This window comes from Myotis lucifugus, unplaced genomic scaffold (assembly GCF_000147115.1).
Source record: "Myotis lucifugus unplaced genomic scaffold, Myoluc2.0 scaffold_31, whole genome shotgun sequence".
NCBI lineage: Eukaryota > Metazoa > Chordata > Mammalia > Chiroptera > Vespertilionidae > Myotis > Myotis lucifugus.
This window is the reverse complement of record NW_005871079.1, coordinates 2,773,712-2,793,101: the sequence shown is the minus strand read 5'-3', so window position 1 is coordinate 2,793,101 and position 19,390 is coordinate 2,773,712. Positions and strand designations below refer to the sequence as shown.

At 39.0% G+C, this 19,390-nt stretch overlaps 1 pseudogene; it reads right to left on the bottom strand.

The window, feature by feature from the left end:
* Positions 1–398: 398 nt before the first annotated feature.
* On the bottom strand, positions 399–1,002 carry LOC102434057 (annotated as a pseudogene).
* Between the last annotated feature and the right edge of the window lie 18,388 nt (positions 1,003–19,390).

Genomic DNA, 19,390 nt, shown 5'->3' with positions numbered 1-19,390 from the left:
ATAGCCTCAGGATTAAAAAGGAGATAAAATGGAAAATAAAAGGCATTGTTATTTGAATTGAAAATTTCGAAATGTTCATAGTTCAAGCAAATGTTCCATCTGAACACAACAAAACAGTTGTGAGGGCTGTTTGCTGACACCCTCGCCCTCGGAGTCATCAGCAAATACTAAAGGAAACAGGAAGTAAGAGCTCCTGGCAAATGAAAGACTGATTTTAATCAAGAAACTGAAGATAAGCATATCTTTCAAAGCGTGATATTATCCTATAAAGATGTCTTTTTAAGTTTGTGGCTTATGCTGGGATGCCATTACCTTGCAGAAAGAAAGTTAAAAATATCAAAGCCTTTTTTTTTCCTGCAAAAAGCTTTATTGTTTCATTTGGTCCAATGCATGGGAGAGGGCCTCAGGGTGGCTAAAATAATGGCTGGTAGTTTCAGGGAGAGGCTCAGGTAAAAGCCAGACCCAGAGGAATGCAGAGGGGCCCCTCAAAGGCCTCTGAGCTCCACAGGCTCCTAGTCCGCTTGAGGGGGAGCCTTTTGAAGAGATACCTGCCCAGCCCAGCCTGGGGGCCGCCAGCCTGCGGAGGTGAGTCAGGTGTCGCCCATCTTCTTGATGAATTTCACCTCCTCACCCCGGAAGTGGTTCTCCAGGAAGCCACAGAGCTGAGGGTCTGCACGGGTAGAACCAGGGCCTGCAGCTCCAAAAGGGCCTGGTTCAGTTCCTCTCCAAGGCCAGGGCGGCTTCCATGGCCCTGAGTTCTGCCCACTCATCTTGGGGAGGCTTCAGCAGGTCCTGAAAGAGAATGGGGCCACCGCGCTGGTTTTGCAACTTTAAGAGAAGCTCAGCGCCCTCTCGCTTTTTCTCCACCAACTCGCCCTCGAGAGCCACATCTTCACGGGGGAAATAGAAGCCCAGAGAGAGGTAGGTGTAGGGGGCCCACAGATGCAGGTTGACCGCAGCCTCCACATGGGTGGAATAATTCTGACGAATTTGGGAGCTCATGGTTGTTCGACAATCAGGAGTTAAGGTAGAAAACAAACCAGTGTGTTGGCTGGTCTCACAGGTAGTTCTGAAGGTGATGACTGGATAAGGTGCAGGAGAGTGGTCAGAGGCTGGAAGAAGGGGTGTCCCCGGGGTGTTCCGTCCAAAGACAGATCCGGGACCGCTGAGGGCACTGCACAGAGCCATTTATTTATTTTTTTTTGCTAATAACACATTCACTTTCTTTTTTCTTTTCAATTTTTTTCTTGCAACATTTATTTATAAAGATTTAATAAGCTACATACATATGTGTGTATATGTGTATTTGTGCATATGTGTGTTTGCATGTGCATGTGGTTATATAAACAGACAAATATCTTTCTATTTTTTCTATTCTGTTCCATCTATCTTTTGATCTATCATAGAATCTTAATTTCTAAAGTTATATAATACATTTTGATATTGGATAGGAAAATCCCAACATCTTCTTCAAGTCTCCCTGAGCCAAGACACTTTGATAATTTTTAGCAATTAGAAATCAGTCACATTTCCCATTTTGGAATGGTAATTTATGGAAAGATTTTATGATAGAACTTGTGTTTTTAGTCGTTATGACGTAATAAATACAGAGTTACAAAGGGGCCTAAATTGTAAGACTGTTTATCTTTTCTACAGTGGCTATTAATTTTCCATTGACTTATCTGGTGTTGAAAACTTATAATTCCATCTTACAAAAACCCTGACTTTAATTTACATTATACCCAAGTTAAGCATTCCATATTAAGGTGTCCTATCTAAGTTTATCTCAATAAGTTCAAGTAATTCTGCCAATTAGTCAAAGATAAATATATGGGTGTTATAATATTTGCATGTTTAAAGCACTGATAAACAGGTTCATTGCTAGTTCAAGAGGAAAGAATTAATGCTAAATTAAAAATTCTAATTATGAATTTTTTAAACATAGAGCATTGTAATAAGATCTGGTGTAAAAGATTAATCCTGTTAGCAAGGGTCTAAGAATCCAGTTGGAAAAATGGACTTTTCTTCATATAGAAAAATTTCAACAACCAATCAAGGCCAAATATACTAAATGTTAAATGAACAGGGTAGTGTTTAGAGGAAGGGGTCATTACCCAGAGATGGAGGTCATTGGGAGAGGCTTTACTGAAGCCTTAAAACAGAGTAGCCCTCAGAAAGAGAAGGTTCAAAAGTATCTTCTGGGAGATGAGAAGCATTATTAGCCAATATAAAGAGGTTAGATGTGCATAGTGGGCTTGCTGATTGTAACTTCAAATTTTAAGTGAATTATATGCAAAACTAGAGGCTTGGTGCATGAAATTTATTCACAGGGTGGGGGAGGGGAGGTGGGTCCCTTAGCCTGGCCTGCACCCTCAGGGGATGTCCGACTGTTGGTTTGTGGGAAGCGACCCATGGGGTGCTCACCAGCTGGCCCCACCACCCAATCGCCACTGCCAGTCACCTCTCTCTTGGGGGGCAGACATTCAATGCAGGAGCTGCCCCAGACCGGGGGCAGCTCCTGCATTGAGCGTCTGCCCCCTGGTGGTCAGTGTACATCATAGTGATCGGTTGTTCCGCTGGTTGTTCCACAGTTCGGTTAATTTCCATATTAGGGTTTTATTATATAGGACTAGTGGCCCGGTGCACGAAATTCGTGCACATTAAAAGGGAATTAATTAGAGGAAATATTTTAATATTGCTATTTGCCCTTTCTCTATAATAGAAGTGTCAGAGATAAAAGAAAATTAGTAAAATGTATATGAAAATCTCCCTCCTGTCAGAGTCTGGGGCACGCCGCAGGACCCAGAGTCAAGTCCCCACCCACCTGCGCACACCTTGAAATCACACAAGACCCAGACCCAGCCATCCCCACCCCCTTCAAGCCCCGCTGAGTGTGGGGGGGCGACCTCAGGTCCCCCGGTGCAGTCTCAGGTCCCCCGGCCTGGTGCCAGGGTGGGGGGTGCAGCCTTAGGTCCCCTGGCCCCATCTCAGGTTCATATTTTTAACTTTTTCTGTGCGTGAGGGCACAATGGTGTGAGTGTGTGATAACCATTTGCATATTATCTCTTTTTTTAAATTTTTGTTTTATTGCTTAAAGTATTACAAAGAGTATTACATATGTCTCCTTTTTTCCCCCCTTGTCCTTCCCCCAGCCTCCCCTACCCCCCAGTGTCTTGTGTCCATTGGTTATGCTTATATGCATGCATACTAGTCCTTCGGTTGATCTCTTACCCACCCCCCGCCAACCCTCCCCGGCCTTCCTGCTGTAGTTTGGCAGTCTGTTCAATGCTTCTCTGCCTCTGTATCTATTTTTGTTCATCAGTTTATAATGGTCTTTATTATCCATAAATGAGTGAGATCATGTCGTATTTTTCTTTCATTGACTGGCTTATTTCACTTAGCATAATGCTCTCCAGTTCCATCCATGCTGTTGCAAATGGTAAGCATTCCTTCTTTTTTACAGCAGCATAGTATTCCATTGTGTAGATGTACCACAGTTTTCTAATCCATTCATCTGCTGATGGGCATTTAGGCTGTTTCCAAATCTTAGCTCTTTATTATATAGGATATGTAAAATTAAAGAAATCTCTACAGTATATACTTCTGCCATTGTAGGGCCCTCTGTGGGTGTGAGGGCTAGCTTAGGTTTTTAAACAAAATAAGGAAGTGGTATTCCATGGGTACTAATGATATCAGGCTTTTGCTCATCCAGTTTAATAATTTCATATTATGTATATCAAGCCATGCTGTTACCATCTGTCCATATGTTTAGTCTTAGAAGCACTTTGGTGTATTAGCCATCCTCATAGATGAGCAGTTTTCAACCTGTGTGCCGCAAGAATTTTTAAAATATGCAATACCTGATTATTTAGTCAGGGGCACTGACCTCTTTTCCCTTAGATTGTCAAATAAAAAATGACAACAGCTCATACAACAGTAGCTGTTTGGTGTGAATGAATCAAAATTATACCTATTTTTTTGTCAGATTGGCAAAAAATATATATTTTTGATGTGCCACAGAATTTTAGTAATTATTTTATATGTTCCATGAGATGAAAAAGGTTGAAAATAGCCCCCATAGCTCCTAATGGTTAGGGATTGCCACTAGACTTCTGCTATTCCCACTGTCAACAGGGAGCCCGGCTCTCTAACAATATTGCTTATCATCAAGCCTGGTGCCGCCACCACTGAGATGCTCCAATTTGCCAGTACCTCCATCACTAGTGCATTTCTCGTAAGCTTAGTGATGAGAGCATTCTCTGGTCCTTCCAGAAATATAGCCAGCTGGTAGGATCTCAAATGTCATAGCATAGAATCATGCTAGCATGCTCACTTCTCTGAGTCTTTTGATCCCTTCCTCAAAACGTTGCCAAGGCAGTTCTGTCATTTCTGTGTAATTTAATCTGAGCCTTTTGTTCCTTAAAGCTCCTGGGAACAATTCCACCAGTATATTAAGACCCTTTTCAGGTGCTCTGGCCAGCGAGTTTTCAGTCATGGGAAAATACTTCCTTATTGGCCAATTCCCTTTTATTGCACTTCTCTTATCCCACCACCACCCCAAACGCTACCAAGATCTACTTCTTAGCATACTCTCTCCCCAGTTTCTTTTGCTACAATTAATCATGTTGTGAAGTTCCTTTGGTGAACAATTCCTTTTTATCTTTAGCTGGGAAGTACTTCCCTGGTTGGCCCATGCTGAGACATGACCCTGATTACAGAACTAGAAGACAGGGGAGGAGTTGAGGTCAGATCTTGAAGAAGAAAACTATTATCCTCCCAGGCACCTATCTCAGCTGAGGTTTTGGCATGGTCTTCTGGCAAGAGGAAGTGGCCATCCTCTAGCAAAATCAAGTAGGCCACTCCTGTAGGCCTCAGGGTTCAGAGGGTTCTGGGGTTCCCATGTTCCTAAGCATATGCACGCATGTGTTCCCATTCAATATAGGCCTACTCTTTCCATATCAGTGTTCTGATTTTAGCATAAAAGACTAGCCAAGATGATGAATTCAGCCCTCATTGTAGTTTTACTATTTTTACAATAAATTGCATCCGCCAATCTGCAGTTCAGTCTGCCTTCTAGCTGCAGAAATTTGGGGATCTCTTTAAATGCTTTCCTGCAGGCCTTCTAACTTTCATACAGGGTCCCAGGTTGGTAATTGACCGATTTACCTATAAGCCATGTCAGTTTTCTTCTCCAAAATAAGAGTGGCGCTTAGCAACAAACAACCCGCCAACTCAGTCCTTGTCAGTATGAATCCCTCCATATCTCTGAAATGCTCGGAATATCATGCAAGTCATTCCATCTCCTATCACCTGTATCCCATCCCAGTTCACCAGTGGTGAAAGTTATAGTAATCATAATGCTATAGTGAGAGGGAACTTTTTAATAGTTTAACTCTAACAATAGGATTTCTACTGCTCTCCAGATGTCAAATGATCTAATTCCAGAATCACATCCTAAGAATATGCTTCCTAGGACCACTTCTGAAACTACCTAGTGTCAGTTGGGTTCCTGCATTAGTTCCCCAAGGCTGTCATTACAAAGTATCACGAAGTTGGTGGCAGAAATTTATTTCCTCACACTTCTGGAGGCTAGAAGTCCAAAACCAAAATGTCAGCAGGGATGGTCCCTTTTGGGCACTCCAAGGGGGAATGTCTCTCTCCTGGCTTCTTACGGGCAATCACGGGCATTCCATGGCTTGTAGGTATATCCCTCTAATCTCCAGCTCTGTATTCACATGACATTCTCCCTGTGTGTCTCTATCTCTGTGTCCAAATTTCCTGTTCTTCTAAGGGCACTGCTCACATTGCATTTAGGGCTCAGTCTAATACGGTTAAAACCTCATCTTGCCTGGCCTGCGTGGCTCAATGGTTGAGCGTTGACTTATGAACCAGGAGGTCACGGTTCAATTCCCGGTCAGGGAACATGCCCAGGTTGCTGGCTCAGTCCCCAGTGTGGGGCATTCGGAAAGCAGCCAATCAATGATTCTCTGTTATCACTGATGTTTCTATTTCTCTCTCCCCTCTCCCTTCCTCTCTGAAATCAATAAATATATATATATTTTTTTAAAAAACAACACCTTGTCTTAACTTGAGTACATTTACAAACACCCTATTTCCAAGTAAGGTTACATTTACACATTATGATTTCAACATACCTTTTTGGAAGACACAATTCAACCCATAACCGTTTCACAAAGACAGACCCTGCAATGGGAATTTGTGTGTAAGTGAGGTATTAGTATGTAGTCCCAAGAAAAATACAGTAGGAGAGAGGGGCAATGGGAGTGGTAAGGAAGTAGACCAATCAAGGGTGTATTATCAGGCAGCATCCAACTGAGGATACTTTTGCTCAACCCAGCCACAGAGTTCTGGGGACAGAAAGGTCACAAATCCGAGTTGGAAACCAAACCTGCCAGGCCCTTGATTTGGGGCTCTTAGGCTCCAGAACTTTAAGAAAATAAATTTTTGTTGTATAAGCCACCCACTCTGTGATACTTAGTTTTGGCAATCCTAACAAACTAATGCAGTACCCACTGACAAGCACACAGGTGCTGTTCGCTTAGGAATAAACTCAGAGTCCTTCTCTTCCTTTTCCTGTAGCAAGGAGTTTTCTCAGCAGCTGCTTGTCTTAGGCTGGTGTTAAAGTTGGCTTTACTCACTGACTCTAAACCTAATGCAAAGCTTGTTTCTCCCACATTCCCTCATAAGCAAGTTTTGAAGTGAAAATGAGACAATGCATGCAGAACCCTCTGCACACTACCTCGTATATATAGTAAATGCTCAATAAAGGTTAGCTACTATTATTATCTAATCGCTTTCTCTATCCTCAATGGGCCTCATAATTTTGAATCTTAATAGTGTTTGCCTTGTTATATTTACAGTAGCTTCCTGAAAGGCTTTCCCATAACTAATGTAACCTTACCCCACCTTTTATACATATGATGTATCGCCACCAGATGAAATGTCCTCATTAGCCACTCTGAAACATTCAGGGTTCTGATCAAACAGCTTTAATGTGTTCACACCCTTAATAAGGAAATTAAGACCTGCCACTGCCTAGATCCTCTTTCCCATTCTAATTTTAGTTCCTTTTATGCTCAGTACTGAACACTGTATTCTGGTTAAAATAACTCATTTGCTGTTCTTTTAAGTGATTCAATATTTTCTTTCTATTTGAAATACCTCACTCCTAACAGGACCTTATCCACACTCCCCTCCTCCAAATGTCTCTTCATAATCCTTTCAGCTGAGAAGGCATTTTCTCCCTCCTCTCGCTTTTTTCATAGTCTTTATCACTTTCTACCTTCTAGCACTGTTATTGTGTACCTGCCTTATCTATCCTAGTAGAGTGTAAATCCTTAAGGGAAAAATCCATATCTGGTTCATATTTTTATTCCAAAGTATCCACACTGAATAAATATTTGTTGACTAAATGAATGAATTGACTTTTCAACTCTGCAGACAAGTAAAATGAGAAAGTACAAGTAATATTTAACTACAAGGCTGGTTTCTTAACCAGAGAGGTCCTGACTTAATTTATGATATGATTTCTGGAGATAACGCTGCTCCAAAATATCTCCCAAAACCCATTATTCTACCAGGAGCAAGCCACTGGAATTTGATTATCTTAGTCTTCCTAATGGATTTAGGTCAGTGTAGGTTCCAAAAGACAGGTGCTTCCTAAATAAAGTTGCTTATTCAATTACAGAATATGAACGAGACAAGGAAGGGCAAGATAACACTGGAGGTGGATGCAGAATGGTGCAGAAGACACACTTTGCCTACACTGAATTTATAAACAAACGCTTCTTCTTTAGTATTTGCCAGCTATCTAATTTCTCAGTAGAATGTGTCATAATTGACCCAGCATGAAGCAGACCACCAGCAAGTTCCAAGAACCTGCCAGGAGACAGAATTAGTGGATGTAGCTGAATCTGGAGATAATTAGAGGGAGTACAAAGGCAGGCAACAGTCTGTATGAAGCTGGGAATGGCAAGCCTGGGAAATAGAAGACGGGTTCCATGTTACTTCACCCAAGCAAATGCAGAAGGCACTGTTGAGTCAAACCAGGCATGAGCAGTCACATGGTGCCCTGAGAAAATCCAGACAAGGAAATAATTAGGTTAAATCAGGAAGAGAGAGTCACTACAGCAGGTTCAAAAGGGAAACAACCCATGTCCAGCCAGGATGAATCCTGGTAGTGGCACAGCAGCAAAGGAAAGGAATGAATAGAACCCATATGACCTTGTGTTAGACGCCGCATTGCTCCATCCCATTTGTATTCTTCTTCGTTCCACACATAAAGGTCTTCAGCATGCCTTCAGGAATTTTTACAAATATGAAATATTCTCACTTTCCAGATAGCTCAGATTACACTGACCTGAGGCCATAGGGAGAATATTTAAGTAATACTTTCTTTTTTGTTCCTAAATCACAATGGCAGCAGTCCCCTCACTCGATTGGTAGGAAGTAATGACCATTAAAGTGTAAAGTCACCTAAGTTGTCTCACATGCACCCTAAGTCAGATTTCAGCTATGAATAGGTTCCATCGCATGAACAGTACCTGTGGGTTCAGTTACATTAAGTGAAAATCTTGGGATGGAATTAGTTTTGATATAGGGATGTGTTAGAAAACCCGCTCTCGTGTTAGCAGGATCTTGAGTTGCACATTATTTGGTTGAGTAGATTCCAGAAAAAATATTTTCCTACTCATTTATTTTCAGAAATCCAATACTTGGGATATTCCAAATCAGGAATCAACCAGGATATATTTAGGCTGTCTAACCCTCTGTCCCCAGGCCATCCTGAGTCAGTCATCAAACTAAGGTGCAGCTCGAAAGCTAAAGCAGGCTCCAGACTGAGAAAGACAGGCCACCCTTGCTCTGACCTGCAACCGGAGGCCGGGGGAAGATTATGTGACCTGACTCACTCCTTGTGAAAATGTGGGAAGGAAATGTTTCCTTTTATTGTATCCTGATGACTACATAGTATGTACAACCTATGTATTCAACTGAATAAGGGTTCTGTTAGTTTAAAATTTCCTCTCTTATTTTAGTCTCCTTACTTTATTTACAATTTCTACTTGTTTTGCTTACTGGCTCTAAAGAATGTGATCTTGTAATCCTTTGTTTAAATCTAGTTAAAAATAATATGATAAAATGCAAACAAAACAAAACAAATAAGAACAAAAAATTAAAAAGATAAAACAAGAGCCCTAGCTGGTTCGCTCCATGGTTAGAGTGTTGGCCTGTGGACTGAGGGATCTTGGGTTTGATTCTGGTCAAAGGAACATACCTCAGTTGCAGGCTCCATCTCCTGCCCCAGTAGGGGCATGTGCAGGAGGCAACCAGTCGGTGTGTCCCCCTTGCGTTGATATTTCTGTATCTTCTCCTCCCTTCCATTCTCTCTAAAAAACAAATGGAAACAATATCCTTGGGTGAGAATTAACAGGAAAAAAAACAGATAGAAAAATATATTTAAAAGCAATAATGTGAGTACATTAAGGGAAAGAGAACTAAGTTATTACCTTACCCCAATCCCCAGAGGGCCTACCATAATAATTCGAACATATTAGGATCTCAGTGCCTGTTCACTGAATTTAATACAAGTATTCAAGCTGAAACCTGTTTGGCTCAGTGGATAGAGCATCAGCCTGCGGACTGAAAGGTCCCAGGTTCGATTCCGGTCAAGGGCATGTACCTTGGTTGCGGGCACATCCCCAGTGGGAGATGTGCAGGAGGCAGCTGATCGATGTTTCTAACTCTCTATCTCTCTCCCTTCCTCTCTGTAAAAATTCAATAAAATATATTTAAAAAAAATACAAGTATTCAAAATAAAGTTAAAATCAGAATGGCTATTTCTGATGAACCTCCAAACTTAAACATTTAGTTTTCTTTACACATACCTGAAAATTTAATCTTCTCATAGAACCTTGGTAACTCCAGGAAATACAATGACTCTCTCAAGGATCTGAAGATTACCTAGACAGGATTGTCATCAGAGCCATGAAATAGGTAGTCATTGCCCTTGATGCTTCCTTGCCCGGAATTGTTCCTGGTGAAATGCAAGCTTATCCACCCTGTGTGACTAAAGGTATTAAAAGCATTGAAGAATATGGACAGAGTAAGCCATGATTAATGGCTTAGTGTGATGAAACTAATTCAAAATGTACACAAATCCTAGTATTTAATGCTCATATAAGAAAAAAAATCTTTGTTGTTTCAACATACCTTCAAACCATTGATTCAAGTATATTCTTTTACCTTCCTAAAAATGTCCACTCATAAGCTCTCAACTCAATAATAACAGTTATTCTAGAGAAATTAAACAATCTAAGTTGACCAGGTATAATCTTTCCCAGGTTGTCATATTTATTTGGCATGACCAGTTTTGCTGAGCTAATTATATTACTATTTAGTTAGAACTTTCTATAGTTTAAGTCATTTAAAATATTTCCTGGCTTCTCTTTAGCAAACAGGAGAACATGTTCCCATATAGAAGTCAAAACATTAAAGAGCATTGAACTGAGAAGTGACAAGAAAGCTGAGAGTCAGTACCAAGCAAAGTTGTAGCAATAGTTTCTGACAAAAATGAAAGGCGATTTGACGATAGAAATGGTAGAATTTGTACAGAATTGGTCATTTGGATCAGCAAAGTGAGGCAGAAGACATTTTCAATCCACTGGTGTTATTCAGGATAGGACAGGAAATATTGTAGTAATAAAGTGATCCTGAAACCTGACCCGCTTAATATATCAAAGTTTATGTTGGCTGTAATTTGGTAGCTCTCTCCCTCTACAGCAATGCCCTTCACAGTGGTACCACAGTTATTCAGGCTATTTCTATCTTCAAATTCTTGGTTTTTCAGTGTGACTGTGTCTGGGAAGAAAAGATCTGGGATTGTCTGCACTTTTCACTACAGAGGCTCAAAAGAGGCTTGTGTACTAAGGCACGAACCTTAGAACACATAGGCTATGTGGATAGACAGGTGTCTGTCCAGTTGAGAAACAGTGATACATTTTACATATGACAGCTCATTCTCCTAAAAACAGATTTTTATCTTACTCCTAATCAGGTTTGGTTTTGTTTTGTTTTACTTTCCTTCAGGATCTATAAAAACCCAGCTAATATTTTTAATTGATGGCCAACAGATATTTTCGTAATAGATCTGAGTGGCTGTTTCCTCACAGTAAAGAATAATAAACTTTCATGCACTCAGCTATTTTATTAAAATAGGTCTTCCTAGTTGTCTGTTTTTTAAATATATTTTATTGATTTCAGAGAAGAAGGGAGAGGGATAGAGAGATAGAAACGTCAATGATGAGAGAATCCTTGATCAGCTGCCTCCTGCACACCCCACATTGGGGATCGAGCCTGCAACCTGGGCATGTGCCCTGACCCAGAATCGAACTGTGACCTCCTGGTCCATCTGTCAACATTCAACCACTGAGCCACGCCGGCTGGGCCCAGTTGTCTATTCTATATTTTTAATTGAGCATGATATAGATTATAGAATTGTTGACTCATAATTTCACTCACTATATAAAAGTCACTGTTAGCATTTTTTCCTTTTTATTGAATTTATTGGTGCTACATTGATTAATAAAAGTTTACAGGTTACACTTTTTTCTACAACACATCATCTGTACACTGTATTGTGTGTTCACCATCCCAAGTCAAGTCACTGTCCATCATCATTTATCCCCCCTTTATCCCGTTCCACCTTCCCCACCCCCCTTTCCCTCTGGTAATCACCATACTCTTGTCCATGTTCATAAGTTCTAATGTGTTGGCTTCAGATGAGTTTTCAAATATCAGAAGTATAAAGGGCCCGACCCTCTCTAAAATTTGGAAGCAATCCATATCAGATTTTCCTAGCAGAAGCAAGGTCATAAAACTCTTTTTGTAACCCTTCAGATTTTAGTTTAAATATAAATTATACATAGTTTGAAATTACTTAATGAGAGACAGACACCCTTGCCTCTGGGAGGGCCAAACCTTATGACTGGAAAATGTGCAGTCAGAGAAACCACGAAGTGCATTTATAATTTTGCTTTGAGTTTTAAATCCCTTGGTTTCAGTCAAGACCTATGAAGTCAGGTTTATGAGTAAGAAAGCCACCTTTTCCCTCTCATGCAATGAGTCAGAGGCAATGGGCAGTTAGCTAGCGCTAAGCATAGATTAGCAGAGAGAATTAGGAAACTCTCAAGTACTCTCCTTTAAACCTACTAACAGGAAACACATGTCCAAGTGCTACTGTACGTGTATAGGACTACTACAGACCTAGGGATTTTCAGCACCCAAAACAACATAAAAGAGAAACCTTAAAGGTCTCTCTTATAGAAGAATATGGAAAATCAGTCATCTTAAAAGTGATTGATAATAATAAAATATTCCTCCCATTATTTATATTTCCTTAATTGATTTTAAATATACAAGTCTTTTAAACATGTTATCCTTTGTGGTGATACAGATAAAAAAGACAGATGAATATTCAGAACCTCTTACATTTCTCACATACCAGGAGGATGTTTTTGTCCCCGTAATTTGGGGCTTGGTTGTACAGCCTGGAATAATGAAGGAGAAAGGAAACAGTAAGAACAGGGAGCTGAAACCCATCTGATTAACTTGCATTGCTCAGGGCCAGGAATTATAAGGAGAAAAATTCGAAAGGAGAGGAACAGGACAGGCAAGAGATTGGGCTTGGTTAAAGGAAGAGATTTAAGAAAATTTTAGAAACTGAGGGAGAAAACTGGGACTAAGGTGCTATACTATGACGTGAGGGTCTTTGGGGCAAGTGAAGGTGAAGAGGATTTTTGATCTTGGGTTATGTGCTATGAATGGAAACCTTCTTTCAGAGAGGATTCAATCAAGATTAAAGAATATCTTTCGGTGTGTCTCTCTCTCATTTCCTTTCTCAATATGAAATGATTTTCCTAAAAGTAATAGATTACTAAAATGGGCCAATCAGTGAGCAGCTTCATAAGTTGTTCTGACTTTTAACGAGATACTTTAATTTTCTAGAAAAAATACAGTTAACCAGACATCATTTTGCTATACTAAACCAATAGGAAAAAAGAAAAAAGAAAAGGTAGATCAACATGGTCAATCACTTCACGAAAATTCTCAGAATAACAGGCTGAGATTAGGACGTATATTTAAGCAAGAAATGCTTCTCCTTGGGAGTAACAGAAAATTTGTCTAACAGGAACTTAACAAGAGAGAGATGCTTTTCTTACCTAACAAGAAATCTGAAAATGGGTCTCTGTGGGCATGCGTCCAGCAGATTAATGAGGGCATGCCTCTCATCTCTGTTACTTTCTTTACCTGTCTCTCATGATTGAAAAGTGTCTGCCACTTGTTTCCAGTGACAAGGCCTTGAGATGAGAGAAAAACTAGTTGGGCCCTTACACCTCATGACAAAGGGAGAGGATAACATAGAAAGTGGAGAGGCCCCAAGAAGGAGGCATGGGGAAGATAGAGGAAAGGTTTTGTGTCATCCAATATTACCTATGTCACGTTTGATTTCTAGGGGTATCCCACAGAGAACAATATTCTTGGCTTTTTATGATCTTCCCGTGAAGATCCTTACTATCCAGATGTTGTCAACTAGACTGGTTAATACCAGGTTGAAAACAGAGTCATGGTATAAGGATGTATCTGGGCCTGAGGCATGACTTATCCCTTGCATCCACTCTCTTCTCAAAATAAAAATCTTTTCACAAACAGTTTTGATATAAGCAATTTGGCACATATTTGTACCACTGAAAAAAAATAAGGTTCTTTATTCTCAGAATGAACTGCCTCTTGGATAGTAACAGAGGAGATGCTGTATCATGAAAGACTTCATTGGCAATATGAAGTATTTTATAATCCTAAAATATCTAACAAAATTTTAAAAAAGGAAGTTCTGTTGGCATGAATAGAGCTTAGTGTGGGTCATGACTCAGACCTTTATATTTCCATCTAGATGACGAAGATCCGAAGACTTGAGAGGTTTCTAGCAAAATGGCATAGAGTCAACATAACCTATGCCACCTACTAACTAAATGTGCTTCGGGCACATTTGAAATAATACAATAGGTTATTGCTTTCAACAGCCTTCCTTTTGTCCAGCGGCACTTTCTTCTATGTGCTGTTGTAGTAGAGTCTACTCCTGTCCAATGGATGTGAGATCTTTCCTATGAGACATTAAAAGCCTGGGCCATAATGAGGAAGTGTTCGTTAGAGGAGCATTTTCTCTTCCTTACTGTGTGGGGTTTATTGCCACATCTGTCATTTAGGGTTGGTTTGAGGTTAGACGTTGATCACTTCCAGATACATTCCCATGAATGTTTTTCACCTGAGTTTACTGGTCTCTTGACTTTGAAGAGCTGGGAGTGCCCTGAATGGGTAGACTTAGCATCAACAGAAAGCTGAGATTTTTTTCAGGTGGCTCATCGGATGGGAGAAAAGTATCCCACTGTGAATAAAGGTATCTGATTACACAACATGCAAAAACTCGTACTAACTTGTGTAGAACAAGTTTGATAAAACACACCCAAACCAAGATACATAACATACAATTACCCTATTCTTACTACTAATTCTATCTAGCACCCTAAAGAATGTGTTTCAGTTTCCTTATCATTACAGAAGGTATTGAAAAAACAGTTTTCGGTGTTGTATTGATAAAATCAAAATGTGGCAAGAATTTAAATAGTCTAAAGGTGGTAATAGGAATAAATCATATACAAAGAGGTATTCTACTGATCTAGTAAGCCAATTAAATATAATATATTTTATAAAAAATACATATATTCTTTTACCTATTAATGATAATGATAATAATATCTGCTTTTTATTAAATAGCTTAATAAATATCAGGTAAAAATAAATTTTAGTTCTTTATTTTTTTAAATTAATTTATTGCAGTATAATTAGCATACAAAAAGCTGTACATATTTAATGAGCACAACTTGATGAATTTGGGGATAAGTATACACTTATGAAAGGATCAACATAATCTATGCCATAAACATACCTATCACCATCAATAGCTTCTTATATATATTTTAATTTTACTTTAGCCCATTTCATCCCCACATTAACCCTAGTAGGTATTGCTTTCATCAATTTACAAAAGGGGAAAATGAGCCCTGAAAGGAGCAATCATTTGCCTAAACTCAAACTGATGGAATGTTGACTAGGAATGGATCTCAGGTTTTTAATACTTCAAAGCCTACTTATTTAACTACTATTATTTTCCTTCTCAACCTTTAGAATGTATCCAAAGAAACTAGTGAAGCCCTGGCTGGGTAGCTCAGTTGGTTGGAGCATCATCCCATACACCAAAAATTTGTTTATTGGTCAGGGCACATACCTAGGTTGCGGGTCAATCCTTGGTCAGGGCAAGTACAGGAGGCAACTGACTGATGTTTCTCTCTCACATTGATATTTTGCTCTCTCTCTTTCCCCCTTCCCCTCTCTCTCTAAAATCAATGAAAACATATCCTTGGGTAAGGATTAAATACTAGGCTAAGAATATGGCATTAACTAAACATTTACTATCACTGTACTTGACAAAAATGTATGAAGTGAGCATTGGGTTCAGAGATGTAACCAATTTCTGCAACTAGACACATCAGTTACTAAGATTAAAAAGCCAAAATCCTGAACTAGCAAATGTGTTTTTTTTTTAATAAGTTGGAATACTGTAGAAGCACCCATATACTATTATCATGAGTAAAAATTCAAGGCATAAATCCTGTCTGTTTTATTCCTGGATATAGCCTTCAAATCTAGTGTAGCACCTGGAATGTCATTGAGACTAAAAGCATAAATGTTTAGCGACTATCTGAGCTGCTCAGAATTTTATAAAGTTGTAAATATTTGAGTCAAACTAGATAATAACACCACATACAAATATAGCTCTTATTTTGTGCCAGGCCAAGTTATAGGTGCCTTATTCATGCTAACTATTTTAACTTGTCAACCTTATGAAGTAGGTGTTGTTTTTAGTCCCATTTGATAGGGGAGGAAAGAGAAGGTTTAAGCAACCTGACCAAGTTCACAGAGCTAGTAAGTACTGGATCTGGGATTTAAACTCAAGTCAACCATCTCTGAGCTCTGTGCTCTTTAACAGTGTTCTACACAGCCTTTGTGGGATCTTAGGAATTATCTAATCTCAATTCAAACCTCATCTGATATTTCAAAACATCAGTGACAGAATTTGTTAGATTAGATCCTCCTTCTTCCAATTCCCAGCCTCACATCCCTGCCCACTCTGTGTTATACCCAAAGGCGAGGCTAGCAATTCCATCCTGCAGGAATGTGGAGTGATGTTTGGCAGTTTTAAATAAATAATAAAATTAATATAATACTATTTAACTATCCTTAAGGAATTGGTCATTCTGCCTGATGGACATGATGTGGGTCTGGTCAAGCAAGAATTGTGGACCAAAACAAAATGATATTATTTTGGAGATTAGTGCATGTTAAAAGTAGGACAAGAATCCACCTATAATAAACAACATCAAAGTACAAGGGTTGCCAATATAGATAGGAGAATCTTTAAGATCAGTTTGTTATGAAATGATGAGTCCTTGGCCAACAATTATATAAATATACACAAAAAAACAACCTTATGAACAATGACTTCATTTAAATAACTTCTGCTTCTGTTTCATGCTTCTTATTAAAATGTATTTTGTGTGAAATATCCATGAATTAAATGAAATTATTCAATAACTTACTTTCCATTTTGATAATAGAATGTTAATGAGTAAGACCCAACTTAGCTTTTAAATAACATATATTGCTGGTAAACTTGATTAATAAAAGTTTTCGTTATAAAACATCTTTCCTTATACCTCCAAATGCAATCGCAAGGCACTTTGTGTTAAACATTGTAGTAAATGCAGAATCAATAGTATTAACAAAACCACAGTGGAGATACATGGGTAGATTTTATTTATTGTTCCCTAGTTAGCGTTTTGATGAATCAACTCTTAGCCTATGACAGTTTCCCCATATTCTAGACAGGTGACAAACCACTGGCAACCTCAGGCTCCCAGAGCTTTCTGCTGTAAGCCAGGTCAGATCAGATCAGAGCAGAACACAGGGTCTCCTTAGAAAATCTTAACATAAAGACAATAGATATTTTGAGTGATAGCATATGGTGAAATTTAGCAAGATTTTTATCTTGAGTACAGGCCTCGAGAAAGGAAGAGAAAATGTATCTCTAAAGAGAGAGTGATCCCATATACTTGGCATATACCAGAGAGTAGGTGAATAGTTGATCAGCGGAATATGAGAAGAGATAATTACATGGTAATTACAATCAAAAGACTAGGGTTCAATTGTCAACTTAATGACTTATTAGTAGTATAAGCCTTAAGAAGTATCCTACCTTCTCTGAGTAGTAATTCCCTTACCTGTAAAATTTGATTAGTAAGACTAGTTGTGAAGATGATTTTTTAAAAAAATATATTTTATTGATTTTTTACAGAGAGGATGGGAGAGAGATAGAGAGTTAGAAACATCGATGAGAGAGAAACATCGACCAGCTGCCTCCTGCACATCTCCTACTGGGGATGTGCCCGCAACCCAGGTACATGCCCTTGACCGGAATCGAACCTGGGACCTTTCAGTCCGCAGGCCGACGCTCTATCCACTGAGCCAAACCGGTTTTGGCTGAAGATGATTTTTGAGACTGAAATAAGATAATGTCAATAAGTGTTTAATATAGAACATTTACATAGTAGATGATAAAAATTTTTGAGATGAATGTTGAAAACATTGTTACATTTTTAAAAGTTGGTTTGTATGTCATATGGGCTTTTCTTTTCTTACATTTTAATTTTTCTCTGAAATGTTTCAGATGGCAAAAGCATGCACCAAATGCAACACAAACACATACAAATAACCAAGCAAATGGAGTTTATGAGAAAAGAAGAATGTGAAGAATGATAAACATTGTCTACAATAGCAATGCTATGCTACATACGTGTTAATGATTTTCCACTGATCCAAATTATTGCCTATCATTATAGCTTTCTTTTTAAAAAAAAACCTAATATGCACTATGATGTGTCTTGTGTTACTCCTTCCTAGGTATTAATTTGTCTGGCTTATTGACATATTTACCAATCAAAGTCTATAGTTTTTATTTCAGTACAACATATCACTGAGGTACATACAGATCCTCACAGAAAATGATTCTGCACCTAAGTCATGCCTGCAGTGGCAGGCGACAGCTCCCCCTACTGACCAACAGTATAGAGGAAAGTATGTGTAGCTGATCCTACCCCTAAAAGCATTTAAAAATTTGCTTCCTTCACTTATGTCTATACTTTTGCCAATACCTCATTGTATTAATTACTGTAACTTTATAATAAATCTTGAAATCAGAAACTTATTTTGTGGGTCTATAAGTGGGACAATATCTAGATAAATACATACACAACCATGCACACACACACACACACACACACACACACACACACACATGCTACTTACCCACATTTTAACTCCTGACTCGCATATATAAGCTTGACAAATGCTGAGCATATGGATGGCAAGAAAGGTACACCTTTGCCCGGCTGGCGTGGTTGAGTGTTGACCTATGAACAAGGAGTTATTGTTCAATCCATTGTCCTGCTCTTTTCCCTTTACCTTCTCCCAATGTATTTAGGCTCCAATAAGAAAAAATGATTAACTGATGGGAGAAAAGCAAAATCTCCTTCACCAAGCAAGAGAGAGAGAGAGAGGAGAGAGAACCATAGGTTAAAAATGTGTACTTTACTTTTAATAATTTAGACCTGGTAGAGTTCCTGATAGGGCTTTTATTACATCCTTGCTATGTCATGACTCAAAAGTTCCATTTGCAGTTTTTGTGAATAATAACACTTATTTTTTCAACCATAATTTAGAAAACAATGTTCTAGATTCTAGTATTAAGAAGAGGAATGAGACAGGTGTTCCGTGCAATAAAGGAAGTGTGTTCAGAGAGATATTTATGGTTTACTAGGGAAGCATGGCGAAAGGGTATCTAATATCCTGGAGAAGAAACATAAAGATTGGGGAATAACTTCATAGTAGACTGATGCCTGAGCTGACCACTAAAGCAGAAGAGAGTATGAGTCAGGCTGTGGGGTAGAAGTGGAGCAGATAAGCCAGGCATAAGGAAAACCATGAGCCAAGGAACAGAGATGTGAGGGAGCCCTTGTTTACTAGTAACTTCAACCTTCCCATCTCAGCATAGTCAATTTCTTTTTATTCTTCATCATTTCAAATACTGATACCCCCTTCTCTGAGCAATCTTCCCTAATCAGACTTACCTAATCCAGCCTGCCCAGTAATTTATCCCTTTTTTCTCCCTGTTGACTTCTTTATTGGTACTGGTATCCTA